This window comes from Anomaloglossus baeobatrachus, chromosome 7, assembly GCF_048569485.1.
Source record: "Anomaloglossus baeobatrachus isolate aAnoBae1 chromosome 7, aAnoBae1.hap1, whole genome shotgun sequence".
NCBI classification, from domain to species: Eukaryota; Metazoa; Chordata; class Amphibia; order Anura; family Aromobatidae; genus Anomaloglossus; species Anomaloglossus baeobatrachus.
The window spans coordinates 276391904-276412284 of NC_134359.1; the positions used below are offsets into that span (position 1 = coordinate 276391904).

The following is a 20381-nucleotide window of genomic DNA, read 5'->3' on the forward strand; positions in this document are numbered from 1 at the left end:
CCAGGGGACTAGTCATGGCCTCATTAGCATATAATAAAAGATCTTTAGAAATACGTTTTCTAAAGATCTCTTTATCTATGCTAGTGTATACAGGGACAGTTAGGCAGGGATTAGCAATATGCACCCAGAACTGCTCGTGGTTTTGGGTGCATATTGCACCTGACAGGTTCTCTTTAAGAACAGAAGACAGAACTGATTACATGGAGTCTAATATAATGAAAACAGCCACAATGCTGAATGAATTCAAAAAGTAGATAACAAATGTCAGTCAGTAAAACATTGAAAACAAGTTTCATAAAAGAAAAGGAAACAAACCAGGAACCTAATACTCACTTTTGTGTATAGTATCTGTGACGCCCTGGCAAAACCAGGTAGTCACACAAGAGGCCCCCGCATAAAACCATCCCTCACAGGGTTACATACAGCCGACCTGAAACTCTAGCCACCCCCCTCAGGGCAAGACAGGCACATCAGTGGGCGGGGTCAGGCGGTTAGGAAGCGCCCACCTTGGGGTCTAGACAGCTCGGGGCGGGAAAACCAACAGATTAAGTCTAGAGTTCAAGTTGAGAGGAGTGGAGGCTAGGTATAGCTCCAGCGGAGGTGAAGCTCAAGTTGACATTTGCCAGGGTCGGAGCCCTGGTGCCTTGGCTAGGTGGCAGATGGTGGTCCGCGTCAGCAGGCGATGGGAAGACGGCAGCTGGAGATCCGAGGTGGACCAGTACAGAGTTGGAGCCCACCGGTACCAACACCGGAGAACCGACACGGAAACCGTGCACAGAGGGGGTACTTGGATCCTGAAGCCAGGACCGGAACCAATGGCCTAGTTAATTAACCAATTGAGGGCAGGATTTTAGGTCCTTTCCCAACCAAAGTCCCAAAAGCAGACAACCACCCACAGAGAGGGATAGGGTAACCTCCAGGGCCCAGTAGATCTCACGGGTCAGCGTCAGTGAGCACGGCTCTGTGTCGCCCTGGGCAAGCCAGGGGACACAGGTCACACACCACCACACCCCACACTCCAGGTAGGCACATCACAGCTAACCTACAAATCCTTGTTGCCTTCCTCCAGGAGTCTGATGATGCACACCAGGGGGTGGGCCAGGCGGTTGGCTCCGCCCACCAAGGAGGTCACAGCTCTGGAGGCGGGAGAAACCAGGCAGATAGAGTCCAGTGAGGGACATGAAAGGGTGAACAGAGTTGAGCTCAGGGAGGAGCAGGAGTGAGGAGCTAAGCAGAGGAGTTAAGACAGTGAAAGTGAAAGCAGAAAAGTGGTAAAGGAGGAAAGCAAGTGAAGTGACAGAAGAGAAAGAAAGCCTGAAGGGTCCAGCTTTGTGTAGGGCCAGATCAGCAAGGTCAGCAACGGCGGTGACTGTCTGGAGGGGGACAGTTTGGAAGTTCCTGGAAGGACCCCGTTGGCTGTGTGCCCGGTGGTCTGGAGCAGTGTTCCGAAGGACAGTCAGCACCAGGGCAGGGGCCTCTCGGACCCCGGCAAGGCTAGGAGTCGCCAAATTTGCCGAATCCGTCAGTGACGGGGACGCAGATCCCCCAACAACGAAGTCCCGATTGAAGGCAACAGCTCAACCTGAAGCAGAGAGACACCGCCACGGCACCAGTTTCTCAGGGCCAGCGCCTGCGGGCAAAGTGTAGAGCTCCTCCGGCCCAGATTGCAGTCGGGGAGCGGGTAACCGGAGGGAATCCACCGCTACCACAAGTCAAACAAAGGTGCAAGGAAGAGGGACATCACCGTCACCTACCAGGAGTGCAGGTGCAGCCGTCTGTGGGACCGTCCTACCAGCCGTTTGGTTTACCATACAAACTGTGTCCACGTCTCAGGCTGAGTGAGTACCACAGTGCCGCAAGGCACAGCGCTGCCCCCGCGTCCCTGCGCCCACCAGGCCCTACACTTTACATCTCATCACTGGGCCCCGGGATCACCAACCCCTACCCACGGAGGGGCAACACAACACCTGGCTGCTCCGCATCACCATCCCCGGGACCCCCATACTGAGCAGCGGTGGTGCAATCACCACAACCATGGGTGGCGTCACGAACTATAACAATCCCCACACCCAACCACAAACCCCTTTTCACTCATGGGCGAGGAGTGTCGCTCGAGAAACCCCCGGGATCCGGCCTACAGCTCGAGCCACCACTGAGCAGCGGCCGCCGGACCCGAGCAGAAGGGGGTGAGCGTAGTGTGCTGACACCCTCCTCCCCGCCCGCGACAGCTCCTCACAACAAGCCATGAGCGAACTCCCGTCTTCCATACCGGGAAGTCCAACACAAGTAAAAACAGTGCAGAAGGAAAAGACGGCGACCACCAGCCCGGGTGAGGGACCAGAATACAACCGGCCACGGCGGCCGGCTACCAGCACTTTGGTTTACCAAAAGACTCGTGTAATTTTTTCAACTGTGAGCAACCATCCCCCGGTACGTTCGGGCGCGCAGGACCCTGCCATCGCCATCCCCTGTACAGAACCACTGGGCCCCGGGGCAACCATCCCTACCCACGGAGGGGTTAACATCCAGCTGCCATTACATCTCCCCCGGGGTGTCCCACAACAGCAGCGGTGGTGCCACCTTTCACCACACACCGTGGGTGGCATCACTAACTGAATACGGCCATGTCCGTACAACTACGCCCCCCTTTTCATTTGGCGTGTCCGCGTGACCCCTGGGTCCGGAGGATCCCTCGAGCCACACAGCGGGTCCGGATCCGAGCAGCTCAGCTGCTACAGGCATGGGGGTGGCACATATCCAGCGCCCGTGTGAGGGAGAAACCAGGACAAGTCTTCAATACTCTGAGCCCAAGAAATGACCGAAGTCTTAAGGCCCCGTCACACTAAGCAACATCGCTAGCAACATCGCTGCTGATGGACAACTTTTGTGACGTAACAGCGATGTTCATAGTATCATAGTATCATAGTTAAGGTTGAAGGGAGACTCTAAGTCCATCTAGTTCAACCCGTAGCCTAACATGTTGATCCAGAGGAAGGCAAAAAAAACCCAATGTGGCAAACAAGTTCCAATGGGGAAAAAATTTCCTTCCTGACTCCACATTCGGCAATCAGACTAGTTCCCTGGATCAATACCCTGTCATAAAATCTAATATACATAACTGGTAATATTAAATTTTTCAAGAAAGGCGTCCAGGCTCTGCTTAAATGTTAGTAGTGAATCACTCATTACAACATCATGCGGCAGAGAGTTCCATAGTCTCACTGCTCGTACAGTAAAGAATCCTCGTCTGTGATTATGATTAAACCTTCTTTCCTCAAGACGTAGCGGATGCCCCCGTGTTCCAGTCGCAGGCCTAGGTGTAAAGAGATCTTTGGAAAGGTCTCTGTACTGTCCCCTCATATATTTATACATTGTGATTAGATCCCCCTAAGCCTTCGTTTTTCCAAACTAAATAACCCCAAGTTTAATAACCTGTCTTGGTATTGCAGCCCACCCATTCCTCTAATAATCTTGGTCGCTCTTCTCTGCACCCTCTCCAGTTCAGCTATGTCCTTCTTATATATCGGTGACCAGAATTGTACACAGTATTCTACGTGCGGTCGCACTAGTGACTTGTACAGAGGTAGAACTATATTTTTTTCATGAACACTTCTACCTCTTTTAATACATCCCATTATTTTATTAGCCCTGGCAGCAGCTGCCTGACACTGTCCACTAAAGTGAAGTTTACCATCCACCCATACACCCAAGTCTTTTTCTGTGTCTGTTTTACCCAGTGTTCTACAATTAAGTACATAATCATAAATGTTATTTCCTCTACCCAAGTGCATGACCTTACATTTATCTACATTAAACTTCAATTGCCACTTCTCAGCCCAATCCTCCAATTTACATAAATCTCCCTGTAATATAAAATTATCCTCCTCTGTATTGATTACCCTGCAGAGTTTAGTATCATCTGCAAATATTGAAATTCTACTCCGCATGCCCCCAACAAGGTCATTTATAAATATGTTGAAAAGAAGCGGGCCCAATACTGACCCCTGTGGTACCCCACTATGAACTGAGACCCAGTCCGAGTACGTACCATTAATAACCACCCTTTGTTTCCTATCACTGAGCCAGTTTTTAACCCAGTTACACATATTTTCCCCTATCCCCATTATTCTCATTTTATGTACCAACCTTTTGTGTGGCACCGTATCAAAAGCTTTTGAAAAGTCCATATACACAACATCCACTGCATTTCCCTGGTCCAGACTTGAACTTACCTCTTCATAGAAGCTGATCAAATTAGTTTGACAGGATCGATCCCTCATAAACCCATGTTGATACTCTGTCATAAGGTTATTTTTCTTGAGATACTCCAGTATAGCATCTCTCAAGAAACCCTCAAGGATTTTACCAACCGTAGAGGTTAAACTTACCGGCCTATAATTTCCCGGCTCAGTTTTTGTCCCCTTTTTGAATATTGGCACCACATTTGCTATGCGCCAGTCCTGCGGTACCGACCCTGTTATTAAGGAATCTGAGAAGATTAAAAATAATGGTCTATCTATCACAGAACTCAATTCCTGTAGTACTCTGGGGTGTATGCCATCCGGGCCCGGAGATTTGTCAACCTTAGTGATTTCGAGGCGGCGGCGTACTTCCTGCTGGGTTAAGCAGGTAATATTCAAGGGTGAATTTATGGTATCACTGGTCATGTCATCTGCCATGGCATTTTCTTGTATAAAAACCGTAGAAAAAAAGTCATTCAGCAGGTTGGCTTTACCCTCATCCCCTTCCACCATTTCACCAAGACTATTTTTAAGGGGGCCAACACTATCGCTGTTCAGTTTTTTACTGTTTATGTAGTTAAAGAATATTTTAGGATTATTTTTACTTTCTCTCGCAATGAGTCTCTCTGTCTCAAACTTAGCTAACTTAATTTGCTTTTTACATATTTTATTTAATTTTCTATAATTATATAATGCCTCATCACTACCTACCCTCTTTAATTCTTTTAAGGCTTTCTGTTTTTCTTTTATTGCTTCCCTTACAGCTCTATTTAGCCATAGGGGTTTCCTCCTATTTCTAGCATGTTTGTTCCCATAGGGTATATTTTCTGCACAAGCCCTATTCAGGATGCTCATAAAAGTCTCCCATTTGCTTTGTGTACTTTTATTACTTAGTACATCATCCCAGTTTATTGCACTAAGATCATCTCTCAACCGTTTAAAATTTGCTTTCCTAAAGTTTAGTGTCCTTGTAGTCCCTCTACTAGACATCTTACTAAAGAATACATGAAAACTTATTATTTTGTGATCACTATTCCCCAAGTAACCCCCAACTTGTATATTTGATATGCGGTCTGGCCTATTGGTTAGTACAAGGTCTAGTAGTGCTCCCCCTCTTGTGGGGTCCTGTACCATTTGTGAAAGGTAATTATCTTTCATTGTTATCAAAAATCTATTTCCTTTTAATGGAACTGAAAGTTTCTGTTCCCCAATTTATATCAGGATAGTTAAAGTCCCCCATAATAATTACCTCTCCGAGACTCGCTGCTTTATCAATTTGCTTTATGAGGAGATTCTCTACCTCTTCCATAATATTCGGCGTCTTATAACACACCCCTATCAGTATTTTATTATTCTTTTTCCCCATGTTGCTAGTGATGTTGCTGTGTGTGACATCCAGCAACAACCTGGCCCCTGCTGTGAGGTCGCTGGTTGTTGCTGAATGGCCTGGACCATTTTTTAGTTGTTGCTGTCCCGCTGTGCAGCACACATCGCTGTGTGTGACAGCGAGAGAGCAACAACTGAATGTGCAGGCTGCAGGAGCCGGCTTCTGCGGACACTGGTAACCACGGTAAACATCGGGTAACCAAGAAGCCCTGTCCTTGGTTACCCGATATTTACCTTCGTTACCAGCCTCCGCCGCTCTCACACTGTCAGTGCTGGCTCCTGCTTCCTGCACGTGTAGCAGAGTACATATCGGGTAATTAACCCGATGTGTACTGTGGCTAGGAGAGCAGGGAGCCAGCGCTAAGCAGTGTGCTCTGCTCCCTGCTCTCTGCAGGTGTAGCTGCATTACACATCGGGTAATTAACCCGATGTGTTCTGTAGCTAAGAGCAGGGAGCCAGCGCTAAGCGGCGTGCGCTGGTAACCAAGGTAAATATCGGGTTGGTTACCCGATATTTACCTTAGTTACCAAGCGCAGCATGCTTCCACGCGTCGCTGCTGGTGGAGGGCTGGTAACTGGTTGCTTGTGACAGCTCACCAGCGCTCCAGCGATCCCTGCCAGGTCAGGTTGCTGGTGGGATCGCTGGAGCGTCTGACTGTGTGACCTCTCACCAGCAACCTCATAGCAACTTACCAGTGATCCCTATCAGGTTGTATCGTTGTTGGGATCGCTGGTAAGTTGTTTAGTGTGACGGTACCTTTAAGGGCACTTTACACAATGCGATATCGCTATCAATATCGCTAGCGAGCATACCCGCCCCCGTCAGTTGTGCGACACAGGCAAATCGCTGCCCGTGCCGCACAACATCGCTTACATCCGTCACACGGACTTACCTTCCCTGCGACGTCGTTCTGGCCGGCGAACCGCCTCCTTTCTAAGGTGGCGGTTCGTGCGGCGTCACAGCGACATCACACAGCAGCCGTCCTATAGAAGCGGAGGGGCGGAGATGAGCGGGTGGAAGATCCCGCCCACCTCCTTCCTTCCTTCTTTTCCGGTGGACGCAGGTAAGGTGATGTTCGTCATTCCTGCGGTGTCACACACAGCGATGTGTGGTGCCGCAGGAACGACGACCAACATCGTACCTGCAGCAGCAACACTATTATGAAAAGGAGCGACCTGTCGATGATCAATGATTTTTGACGTTTTTGCGATCGTTGATCGTCTCTCCTAGCTGTCACACGCTTCGATGTCGTTAACAACGCCGGATGTGCGTCACAAACACTGTGATCCCGACGATATATCGTTAGCGATGTTGCAGCGTGTAAAGCACCCTTTAGGCCATGTCCGCACGTAAGTGCGTTCTGCACCGCAGCGTAAAGTCACTGCTTGTGCGATTCAGAACTCAGCTGAAAAGCTGCGTTCTGAAAGTTTGATGTCTGCAGAATTCGTGTGTTCTGGATGCCGCCTCTTCCATAGACAGAGTGGAGAAAGCATCCAGAACGCACAAATGAATTGACATGTTACTTTTTAGAACGCAGCGTTTTGACAGCATGCAAAACGCTGCGTACTAAAAAGCAACATGCGGATGGAATTTGCACAATCTACATAGATTGTGCTGGGGACGCAGGACGCATGCTTTTACGCTGCAGTGCAGAACGCAGCGTAAAACATTAAATTCGGCAACGTGCGCACACAGCCTTAGACCCCTTCACACGCACGTGTCTCCGGTATGTGCTAGGTCCGTGCCCGCATGTACCAGAGACACGGGCACACGTATACCCATTAAAATCAATGGGTATATGTGCATGCACGTGTGCAGCCAGTGGCCCGTGCTTCCGTGTGGAGCATACGTGAGCCCGTGTGCGCCATACGGAGGCATGTCCGTTATTCTCCGGCAGCACGGGTGTCACGCGGCCCGCACCCGTACCACACGGAAGTAGGGTGGATGCGGGTCCATGTGACACGCGCCGGAGAAACACACGTGGCATTGTTAAAAATAAAAAAAAAACACATACTCACCTCCACCGTCCCTGCAGTCTCTGCCGCGGCTGTCACCTGCATCCATCCCCCAGTAAATTTGAACAACGCGTCTTCTTCACTGGGGGCCGGAAGCAGCGTCAGCGGGGCGTGGCCTGTGCCAGACAATGGCATTCAGCACCACAGACAGTTCCGGAAGAATGAGGTAAGGCGGGACTATCCGTTTTCCGTGTGTTTTTACGTATAACACACGGAGAACAGGCATGTGCCACAAACACGGCACACAGGGGACAAACCACCCCTTTAATACGTCCGTGAAAAAACGATCCGTGTGAAGGGGGCCTTACACTCATTTTTAAGACCTGGTGATTTGTTGCTCATCCCCCATCCTGTAATGTCGCCTCCAGGGGAGGGATCAGGATAACTGCATTTTATGCTTTTTCTGAAAAAAAATTGTTTAAAGGGAACCTGTCAACAGATTTGGTGACTATAAGCTGCGGCCACCATTCTAACATGCTGTATATAAGAGCACAGGCTCCTGTGTAGAACATAAAAAAACACTTTATAATACTCACCTAAACGGGCGGTGCGGTGCAGACTGGTTAAATGGGTGGCTCTCTTCTCCGGGTGCGGCGCCTCATCTTTTGGCCATCTTTGTCCTCCTTCTTCTGAAGCCTGGGTGCATGACGCGTACTATGTCATGCACACAGGACGGCATTGAGGTCCTGCGTAGGCGCACTTTGATTTGCCCTGAGCAGGGCAGATCAAAGTATTGTACTGCGCCTGCGCAGGACCTAAATGCCGGCGAGTGTGGATGATGTAGGACGCGTCATCCACCCCGGCTTCAGAAGAAGGAGGCAAAGATGGCCGAAAGAGGAGGTGCCAGTACTGGAGAACGGAGACACCCATTTGACTAGTCTGAACCGTACCGACCGTTTAGGTGAGTATTATAAAGTGATTTTTACATTCTACACAGCGGCCTGGGCTCTTATATACAGTATATACAGCATGTTAGAACACTGTATATAAGAGCCCACTGTTGGTGGCCGCAGCTTATAGGCCCCAAATCTGGGCTGTGAGGGGCGTTGGTAAGAATACAAAAGATTAAGGGCCAAAGCTCCAAGACATAAGTTTTGCCAATGATCCTCCCACCCAAACAAAAAATGTGACACCACAGATAACACAGCGATACCACTCCAAGTACAGATAATGTAGTAGATGTTGTCAAAAGTTCACATTTATTAAACAATTCATCACACTGTACATCTAAATAACAGAACTTATAAATAGGAGGACATATAGATAACTGCTGACATAAGAGAAGTGTATTTGTGTGGAAAGTTCTAGTGGATTACATCATGCGTACAGCAGGACGTCTAAAAATGGACATTGACAGGTGCAGTTCAACACATAAATATCCTTCACAAGACATGGGGGGACCTGACTCGGAGGGGGATTGACCCTGCAGAAGGACACATGTTGGAACTGCAGTGTAAAGACTGAGGCCGGACCTATCCAGGATGAAGCATGGATAATGAAGAAACTTAGGCTGGTTTCACACATCAGTTTTTTGGCATCAGGCACGATCCAGCGAAAAACTGATGTGACGGATCTGGCAACAAAACGGATCTGTCGTATCAGTTTTTTCCCCTGCGTTACTTCCGTTTATTGACGGATCCGTTGTGATACTGAGCATGCGCAGTTCAAAAAAACGGATCCGGCGGCCGAATCCAGTTTTTGCCGCATTGCGCCGGATATGGTGTCCATAGGCTTTCATTGTAAATCATGACGATCCAGCACAATACGGTTTTTCACCGGAGATAAAAATCGCTGCAAGTAGCGTTCCATCCGGCTGCCGGATCAGCTATTTACGCTGGATCCGGCAAAAGCCGGATGCAACGCAAGGCCATGCGGCACAATCCAGCACTAATACAAGTCTATGGGGGAAAAAACGGATCCGGCAGCAACACACGCCGGATACGTTCTTTAAGGTTTTTACCAGATTGTGCCGCACGGCAAAAAACGGATGTGTGGAACCAGCCTTACTTTACTAATTTAGTAGAGAAATGGACTATTATAATCTGAAGACAAACCATCACGTAAGCTAAAGTACAATACTATTTTTTCCTGTTCTGTAACTAATCTACATACAATGAACTCTTCTATTTTTTACCCTATATAAAATACATTTATTTTTACATTTTTGAAGTCTATCTTTTCTTGTACCTCATCACGTACTTGAAAAAAAAAATAAGGGACATTTATTTTTCACAGATGTCACTTGCAGTCCTATGTAACTGTGTCGCCCTGGGCAAGCCAGGGGACACAGGTCACACACCACCACACCCCACACTCCAGGTAGGCACATCACAGCTAACCTACAAATCCTTGTTGCCTTCCTCCAGGAGTTTGATGATGCACACCAGGGGGTGGGCCAGGTGATTGGCTCCGCCCACCAAGGAGCTCACAGCTCTGGAGGCAGGAAGTATCCAGGCAGATAGCTCAGGGACGAGCTTGAGTAAACAACAGAGTTCAGCTCAGGGAGGAGAGGAGTTCAGAAAGTGAAAGTGAAAGTAGTAAAGGAGGAAAGCAAGTGAAGTGACAGAAGAGAAAGACAGCCTGAAGGGTCCAGCTTTGTGAGGGCCAGAACAGCAAGGTCAGCAACGGCGGTGACTGTCTGGAGGGGGACCGTTTGGAAGTTCCTGGAAGGACCCCGTTGGCTGTGTGCCCGGTGGTCTGGAGCAGTGTTCCGAAGGACAGTCAGCACCAGGGCAGGGGCCTCTCGGACCCCGGCAAGGCTAGGAGTCGCCAGATTTGCCAAATCCGTCAGTGACGGGGATGCAGCTCCCCCAACAACCAAGTCCCGAGTGAAGGCAACAGCCCAACCTGAACCGGGGAGACACCGCCACCGCCAGGGCACCAGTTTCCCCAGGGCCAGCGCCTGCGGGCAAAGTGTAGAGCTCCTCCGGCCCAGATTGCAGCCGGGGAGCGGGTAACCGGAGGGAATCCACCGATACCACAAGTCAAACAAAGGTGCAAGGAAGAGGGACATCACCGTCACCTACCGGGAGTGCAGGTGCAGCCGTCTGTGGGACCGTCCTACCAGCCGTTTGGTTTACCGTACAAACTGTGTCCGTGTGTCAGGCTGAGTGAGTACCATAGTGCCGCAAGGCACAGCGCTGCCCCCGCGTCCCTGCGCCCTCCAGGCCCTACACTTTACATCTCATCACCGGGCCCCGGGATCACCAACCCCTACCCACGGAGGGGCAACACAACACCTGGCTGCTCCGCATCACCATCCCCGGGACCCCCATACTGAGCAGCGGTGGTGCAATCACCACAACCGTGGGTGGCGTCACGAACTATAACAATCCCCACATCCAACCACAAACACCCCCTTTCACTCACGGGCGAGGAGTGTCGCTCGAGAAACCCCGGGATCCGGCCCACAGCTCGAGCCACCAGGAGCAGCTGCCGGACCCGAGCAGAAGGGGTGAGCGCGGTGTGCTTACACCCTCCTCCCCGCCTGCGACAACTTGGCGTCACGAACAGGATCTTACCGCTCTGCCGTCTGGTAGAGGTGCGCCTTGTTACCGCCGGAGGTATCCGGCAGGAAAATTTCAGAAGCCGCCATCTTTGGCGCGAAAAGTTCCCGCTCGAGCGTCTTCTCGAGCAGTAGAGGCGCGAAGAACAAAACCCCGCCCCGAGAGAGGAGGGGCCGGAAAGAGCTGAGGGGGACGGAAACAAGATGTCTGCGCCCGACGGAGCCGCTGGAGGAGCGGTGGTCGCAGCCGCAGCGGCACCCGCGGATGGGAATGGGCCTGCCCAGGTCCCGGCCGTACCGGCGGGAGGTGCCGCGGCCCCCGCGCTTGCTCAGGTCATGCCGTTTTCCTTGCCCTATGCGCCCGGAGCTGCCTGGCTACCGCAGTATGACGGGAAACCGGATGCCCTACAGGCCTTCCGGAAAAAGCTTAACCCGTTGCTAGAGCTGTACCCCCTGACTGATAAGCAACGTGCCGCGATAGTGCTAGGCCAGCTAACCGGTGCGGCGGAGCAGGAAGCGGAGACCTGGACCGAGGGGGACCGGCTCTCTGTAGCCACCATCTTCGAGAAGCTACAGACTGCCTTCGAGACCCGGACTGAAGCGGAGCTGAGGATGCAGTTTTACCAGTGCCGGCAACGAGCTGGGGATAGCATTCGGGACTATGCTCTACGTCTGCAGACCGCCCTCCGCACGCTGAAGCGGGTGAACTCTATTAATGAGGCGGATAGCAACAAGATGTTAGTGGAGCAATTTGCGCAGGGGATGAGGTCCCCTGAGGATCGTAAACAACTCCGGCTCTGGGCCCTGGAACACCCTGATGTGGACTTTGCTGTGTTAAAGGAGCGGGCTATCAAAGCACTACAGCCCCCAGCTGTTGAAGCTCTGGAACCTGTCCTGTGGCCCGTCGAGACGGCCCCCGTTGTGGCGGCCTCAGCCAAACCAACCTCCCTAATATCTGCAGCCCCGAGCAGCACAGTAGAAGAGCTGGCAGCCCAGGTCCGTCGCATGGACGGAGACCTTGCCAAAATCCTAGCTGCACTGCAACCTCTGACCAGACCTCGACCCCCAGCGCAGATACAGCTTGCTGACAGTCTCGAAGATGTTCCCTGGATGCAGCGGAGAAGCGCTAACAACCCGCGGAGCAGACCTCCGATCTGCTACAAGTGCCGTAAGCCGGGCCATTACTACCGACAGTGCCCGTTAAACGAGCAACCCCTGGGGCCCCGGGCCAATCCTCAGGAGTAGAACACCGTGGCCCCCCCCGGACTGGCGAGACCGATATGTCGGGGCCCGCCCTATCATCCCCGTGGCTGTGGACGGCATACCGGTGATGGCTCTCTTGGACACTGGATCACAGGTAACTACCATACCGTACACGTTGTATCAGCAGTATTAGGCCACAGACGAGCTGGCGCCTCCAGACAATAGTATAAATTTGATTGCCGCTAATGGACTCCCATTGACCCAGGTGGGGTATAAACAAGTGGCAATGACAGTGGGGCAAGCTGAACTGCAACACCAGGGTATGATTGTGATCATGAATGAACCCAGTGATCATAACCCGAAAATAGTGCTGGGAACCAATGTGATGGAACACTGCATGGCTGATGTGTTGAACTTATTGCAACAGCTAGCCGCTACAGCGGCGGGGAGCAGGCAGAGGGCTGTGCAGCGTGAGATCCGCGCCCTGATGTACCGCCAGCATGTGAGCTCAACAGGAGGGGAGATTGGTGGAGTGAGAGTGATGGATGTTGCTCCATTGACTGTGCCCCCTAGGAGTGAGATGATGATCTGGTGTAGGGCAGCGGTAGGGCCTCAGGGGCGTGACTACCCTGCGATGATGGAGCCCATGCCTTCCGAGCACTGGCCCACTGTAGTTGCCGCCCGCGGGGTGGTAGATGTGAAGAAAGGGAGAGTGCCCGTGAGAGTGTTGAACTGTGGGGAGGAAGAAGTCAGGCTCCCCCGGTATGCCACCATTGCCAAGCTGCTCACCCTGGACCCTCACACTATCCATGGAGCCAGTCCATCCACACTCCCACCTACCGTCAACACTCCCCCACCCCAGGGGGACGCAAAGGAGTGGCACCAACAGTTACATGTAGGCACTGATGATACCCCTACACATCACAAGGCAGGGGTACACAGGGTGGTGCAGGAGTACGAACAGGTTTTCAGTAAGCACCCCCTAGACTTTGGGCAGATCAAGGGGGTCCAACACCACATTCCCACGGGTGAACATCCCCCTATCAAAGAGAGGTATAGACCTATTCCCCCTGCACATTACCAGTGTGCCAAAGATATGTTGAGGAATATGAAGGAGGCAGGGGTTATTCGGGACAGCTGTAGTCCCTGGGCCGCTCCGTTGGTACTGGTCAGGAAGAAGGATGGTACCATGCGGATGTGTGTGGACTACCGGAAGATCAACCAGATAACCCATAAAGATGCCTATCCATTACCTCGTATTGAAGAGTCTTTGGCTGCACTGAGAACTGCAAACTACTTCTCGACCCTTGACCTCACCAGCGGATACTGGCAAGTGGCCGTGGCCCCAGAGGACCGGGAGAAGACCGCCTTCACCACCCCGATGGGGCTCTGCGAATTCAATAGCATGCCGTTTGGGCTGTGCAATGCCCCCGGGACCTTCCAACGGTTGATGGAGTGCTGTCTGGGACATTTAAACTTCGAGACCGTCCTGCTGTATTTGGATGATGTGATTGTTTATTCCCAGACGTATGAAGCCCATCTGGAGCACCTGGCCGAGGTGTTCGCGTCCCTTGCCAAGTACGGGATGAAGTTGAAGCCCTCAAAATGCCACCTGCTGAAACCCAGGGTGCAGTATCTAGGGCATGTAGTGAGTGCGGATGGTGTCGCCCCCGACCCTGAGAAGATCACTGCCATCCAGAGCTGGCCGAGACCAACTACAGTGAGGGAAGTAAGGCAGTTCCTGGGTCTGGTGGGGTACTATCGGCGCTTTATAAAGGGGTACACGAAGATGGCTGCCCCCATGCAGGATCTCCTCGTGGGACAGACCAAAGGTGGTAGACCCATTGGGGCCCCACTGTCGTGGGAGGACAAGCATGAGGAGTCCTTTTGCCAGTTGAAGGCGGCCTTGACCGGAGAAGAGGACCTGGCGTACCCTGACTATGGGAGCCCGTTCATCCTCCACACGGACGCCAGTAACGTGGGGCTAGGAGCGGTCCTATCCCAGGTCCAGGATGGAAAGGAAAAGGTGATTGCCTACGCTAGCCGAAAACTCCGGCCGACCGAAAGGAACCCTGAGAACTATAGCTCCTTCAAGCTCGAGCTATTGGCGTTGGTGTGGGCTGTCACGGAGCGGTTCCGCCACTACTTGGCGGCAGCCAAATTCACCGCGTTTACGGACAACAATCCGCTGACTCACCTGAACACGGCCAAGTTGGGCGCGCTGGAGCAGCGGTGGGTAGCCCGGCTAGCCAACTATGATTTCACCATAAAGTACCGAGCTGGTCGTGTCAACATAAATGCTGATGCACTCTCCCGGATGCCCCATTTGTCAGAAGAGGGGTGCGAGGATGACGACCTCGAGGAGATCGAGTTGCCTGCGTTTCACCAGCTGCCTACGGAGAGGGTACAAGTCTGTCAGCAAAGGGTGGATCTGGACCCGCGGCCCAGTCAAGAGTGGCAAGACGCCCAGGATCAAGTGCCGGCTGTCCGCCTTGTCAAGACTCTAGTGGAACAAGGTGCTATGGGAATAGACCCTGCCGCTCCAGCCGAAGCCCAACGCTTGTGGAAAGAACGGAAACGGCTTTACCTACACCAAGGGAGGCTGTACCGTGAGCTGATCAACCCAAAGACCCATGAGAAAATATGCCAGTTAATCGTTCCTCAAGCTGATGTCGCTACTGTCCTGCAGGCATACCATGATGGTGCTGGCCACTTCGGGTGGAAGAAGCTGGAGATGCTGTTGAGGGAGCGGTTCTATTGGAGTGGGATGCGTGAATCGGTGGAAGCCTGGTGCCGAGAGTGCGGTCCTTGTACACTGAGGAGAAAGGACAAGACTAGCCAGAGGGCACCGTTACATCCCATAGTCACCCATCAGCCGCTGGAGCTGGTCGCCCTGGACCATGTCAAGCTCACCCCTAGCCGAAGTGGGTACACCTACGCCTTGACCATGGTAGACCACTACTCAAGATTTATGGTAGTAGTCCCCGTTAAGGACCTAACTGGTCGAACCGCTGCTCGAGCGTTCCAGGTTTATTTCTGCCAACCCCATGGGTATCCCGAGAAGGTGCTGACTGACCAGGGCCCGGCTTTTGAAGCAGAGGTGTTTCACGAATTCTGCCAGTTGTATGGCTGCAAGAAGATCCGGACCACTCCGTACCACGCCCAAACCAACGGCATGTGCGAGAAAATGAACCACTTGGTCCTGGGGCTCCTCAAGACACTACCGCTGGAAGAACGGAACATGTGGCCGGAAAAGCTACCTGACTTGGTCGACATGTACAATAATATCCCGTCTAGCTCGACGAAGTGCACCCCAGCGTATCTGATGAGGGCTCGGCCTGGCCGCCTGCCGGTGGATCTGGATTGGAAGCCCCGGAAGCACTCCCTTCAACGGCGGAGTGGGAAAGTCGGAGGAGGGCACAATACCGGCAAATCCAGGAGTATGTGGAGAAAAACCTCAGTCGAAGTCGAGAGCAGCAAGAGCACCGGTTCAATCAGAAGGCGCCCGCAGGTCCTTTCCAGCCAGGAGATGTGGTGCTGAAACGGAAGAGAAAAGCCCACAAGCTGGATGATCAGTGGGAGCAAGTCCCTTACGTCATACAACCCACAGAATGGGGAGATGGGAAGACCTATCAGATCAGTCGTGACCAAGGGGGCACCCTAGCCACAGTTTCTCGGGACCATCTAAAAAAATGCCCCCCAGCGTTGAAGGCAGAGGCTGAAGTACCGGTTCCTCCACCAGTGGAAAAGACAGCAGAGGTAATCCACACTGTAATGGGTGACTTCCCAGCAAACTGGCCTACACAGAACGGCGCGGTGATTCTTCCAGTGATACTGTTCCCACAACCCGTGGATGAAGAAGTAGTGGAAGCGGTTAACCGTGAGCCAGAACCAGTGCCAGTGCCCAGGGACGAACCTGTACCCAGCTCCCCTGCACCTCCGCCTGCTCCACACTATAGCAGGGAGGAGGAACCGATTGTTCCCTCTACCCCACTGTCTAGCACCACTGACACCGGGCCCCGAAGGTCCACCCGTTCTAACCTAGGTAGACCCCCACTTAGGTACAGGGAGACCGTTCTATGAGTAAAAGGGGTCCGCAAATGTAAAAGAGTGTTTGTAAGTTGTTGAAAAGTTTGAAAAAGAATGATAAGAAAATGATGAAAAATGATTACCGAACAGTTACCAGATTGTCTGATGTGATTGAACCGGCTGGAGCCGCCACCGTTGTCCCCGTGGGGACCGTTTAAAGTTTAAATTGCATGGGAACTATCCATGGACAAGCCCGTGAACTTGCAGGGCACCACAAACGTTAAGTGGCTTGTAAATATGTTGGGTACCGTTACCGTTTCCGCTATACCGTCTCCGGAGAGGCAGGTTGGAGGGAGGGCCCTCAGCAGAGCAGGCTAGGGCCCAGCCACCAAAGGAACCGGTGGCCACCCTCTGGAGGGGAAGGACAGATCCCGCTCGGGTAACTTGTGCTGGACTGTGGGTCAAGGGGTGCTGCCTGGGTTTTAGGGGCAGCATCAGGGCCAGGTTGCTTGGGTGGGAGAGAGCGGAAACCGTGACCGTATACCGTTGCAACGTTTAAGTAAATGTGCCTCCCGTCTTGGGAAGAGTTTTGATTAAAAATGTTATTTATGTTTGCTTAACCCTGTTACCCCTTTTTACAGAAAAATAAAACCGGTGTAGGACGGCAGCCCGCGGACGGTCTGCATTTTGCTAAGGGGGAATGTGTCGCCCTGGGCAAGCTAGGGGACACAGGTCACACACCACCACACCCCACACTCCAGGTAGGCACATCACAGCTAACCTACAAATCCTTGTTGCCTTCCTCCAGGAGTTTGATGATGCACACCAGGGGGTGGGCCAGGCGGTTGGCTCCGCCCACCAAGGAGCTCACAGCTCTGGAGGCAGGAAGTAACCAGGCAGATACCTCAGGGACGAGCTTGAGTAAACAACAGAGTTCAGCTCAGGGAGGAGAGGAGTTCAGAAAGTGAAAGTGAAAGTAGTAAAGGAGGAAAGCAAGTGAAGTGACAGAAGAGAAAGACAGCCTGAAGGGTCCAGCTTTGTGAGGGCCAGAACAGCAAGGTCAGCAACGGCGGTGACTGTCTGGAGGGGGACCGTTTGGAAGTTCCTGGAAGGACCCCGTTGGCTGTGTGCCCGGTGGTCTGGAGCAGTGTTCCGAAGGACAGTCAGCACCAGGGCAGGGGCCTCTCGGACCCCGGCAAGGCTAGGAGTCGCCAGATTTGCCAAATCCGTCAGTGACGGGGACGCAGCTCCCCCAACAACCAAGTCCCGAGTGAAGGCAACAGCCCAACCTGAACCGGGGAGACACCGCCACCGCCAGGGCACCAGTTTCCCCAGGGCCAGCGCCTGCGGGCAAAGTGTAGAGCTCCTCCGGCCCAGATTGCAGCCGGGGAGCGGGTAACTGGAGGGAATCCACCGATACCACAAGTCAAACAAAGGTGCAAGGAAGAGGGACATCACCGTCACCTACCGGGAGTGCAGGTGCAGCCGTCTGTGGGACCGTCCTACCAGCCGTTTGGTTTACCGTACAAACTGTGTCCGTGTGTCAGGCTGAGTGAGTACCATAGTGCCGCAAGGCACAGCGCTGCCCCCGCGTCCCTGCGCCCTCCAGGCCCTACACTTTACATCTCATCACCAGGCCCCGGGATCACCAACCCCTACCCACGGAGGGGCAACACAACACCTGGCTGCTCCGCATCACCATCCCCGGGACCCCCATACTGAGCAGCGGTGGTGCAATCACCACAACCGTGGGTGGCGTCACGAACTATAACAGGGGTGGGGAACCTTTTTTCTGTCGGGGGCCATTTGGAAATTTCTACCAACCTTCGGGGGCCGCACAAAATTATCAATGTTTAAATGACCCTGCTATATTGGGTGAAGCAATTAATTAACTGGGGGCATGGGGCTGGGGGCACAGACACCACACGCGGGCTGGGGGCACAGACACCACACGCGGGGCTGGGGGCACAGACACCACACGCGGGGCTGGGGGCACAGACACCACACGCGGGGCTGGGGGCACAGACACCACTGGAGGGGTTGGGGGCACAGACACCACTGGAGGGGTTGGGGGCACAGACACCACTGGAGGGGTTGGGGGCACAGACACCACTGTGGGGGGGGCACAGACACCACTGTGGGGGAGGCACAGACACCACTGTGGGGGAGGCACAGACACCACTGTGGGGGAGGCACAGACACCACTGTGGGGGAGGCACAGACACCACTGTGGGGGAGGCACAGACACCACTGTGGGGGAGGCACAGACACCACTGTGGGGGAGGCACAGACACCACTGGGGGGGAGGCACACACATCACTGGGGGGGAGGCACACACACCACTGGGGGGGAGGCACACACATCACTGGGGGGGAGGCACACACATCACTGGGGGGGAGGCACACACATCACTGGGGGGGAGGCACACACATCACTGGGGGGGAGGCACACACATCACTGGGGGGGAGGCACACACATCACTGGGGGGGTGCACACAGGACTGGGGGGGTGCACACAGGACTGGGGGGGTGCACACAGGACTGGGGGGGTGCACACAGGACTGGGGGGGTGCACACAGGACTGGGGGGTGCACACAGGACTGGGGGGTGCACACAGGACTGGGTGATAGGCTGCACATAGGATTGTGTGGGGGTGCACACAGGACTGGGGTAGGGGTGCACACAGGATTGGGGGGGTGCAAACAGGACTACTGGGTGATGGGCTGCACACAGGACATTGGGGGGCTGCACACAGGACTGGGGGAGGGGTGCACACAGGACTGGGGGAGGGGTGCACACAGGACTGGGGGGGTGCACACAGGACTGGGGGGGTGCACACAGGACTGGGGGGGGTGCACACAGGACTGGGGGGGGCACACAGGACTGGGGGGGGCACACAGGACTGGGTGATGGGCTGCACATAGGATTGTGTGGGGGTGCACACAGGACATTGGGGGGCTGCACACAGGACATTGGGGGGCTGCACACAGGACATTGGGGGGCTGCACACAGGACTGGGGGGGTGCACACAGGACTGGGGGGGTGCACACAGGACTGGGGGGGTGCACACAGGACTGGGGGGGTGCACACAGGACTGGGGGGGTGCACACAGGACTGGGGGGTGCACACAGGACTGGGGGGGGTGCACACAGGACTGGGGGGGTGCACACAGGACTGGGGGGTGCACACAGGACTGGGTGATGGGCTGCACATAGGATTGTGTGGGGGTGCACACAGGACATTGGGGGGGCTGCACACAGGACTGGGGGAGGGGTGCACACAGGATTGGTGGGGGGGTGCAAACAGGACTACTGGGTGATGGGCTGCACACAGGACATTGGGGGGCTGCACACAGGACTGGGGGAGGGGTGCACACAGGACATTGGGGGGCCACACTGCGCTGAGAGTTTCATGCAACTCTGGGGGAGAAGGTTTACAGAACTGGTGTGGGGAGGCACAAAGCATTGGGCAGGGCACATAGCAGCAGAGGGTCGGCGCTGGACTCACAGCAGCATCGCACTCACATCACCGGAGTGCAGGAGCCGGACACACTGCATCAGAAGGAGAAGGCAGGCACTGATCTCCGGAGGGCAGGGGGCGGACACACAAGGCTAGAGGCTGCTGTAGACCCGCCCACAATTGGCACTGGCCGACGGGAGAACACATTGCAGCACAAACAGCAATGTGTGGATTTAAAGGGCCGGCGGCAGCAAGACCGAGGTGACAGCACCAGCACTGCCTCCCCCGGGAATCTGCCCGGGGGCCACATAAAAGGTCATGGCGGGCCGCATGCGGCCCGCGGGCCGGAGGTTCCCCACCCCTGAACTATAACAATCCCCACATCCAACCACAAACACCCCCTTTCACTCACGGGCGAGGAGTGTCGCTCGAGAAACCCCGGGATCCGGCCCACAGCTCGAGCCACCAGGAGCAGCTGCCGGACCCGAGCAGAAGGGGTGAGCGCGGTGTGCTGACACCCTCCTCCCCGCCCGCGACATAACAA

At 53.9% G+C, this 20381-nt stretch overlaps 1 protein-coding gene across 1 annotated transcript in view; it reads right to left on the minus strand.

The window, feature by feature from the left end:
* The window catches only part of LOC142245472 (uncharacterized), a 361830-nt gene that overhangs the window by 19974 nt on the left and 321475 nt on the right, over positions 1 to 20381 (minus strand).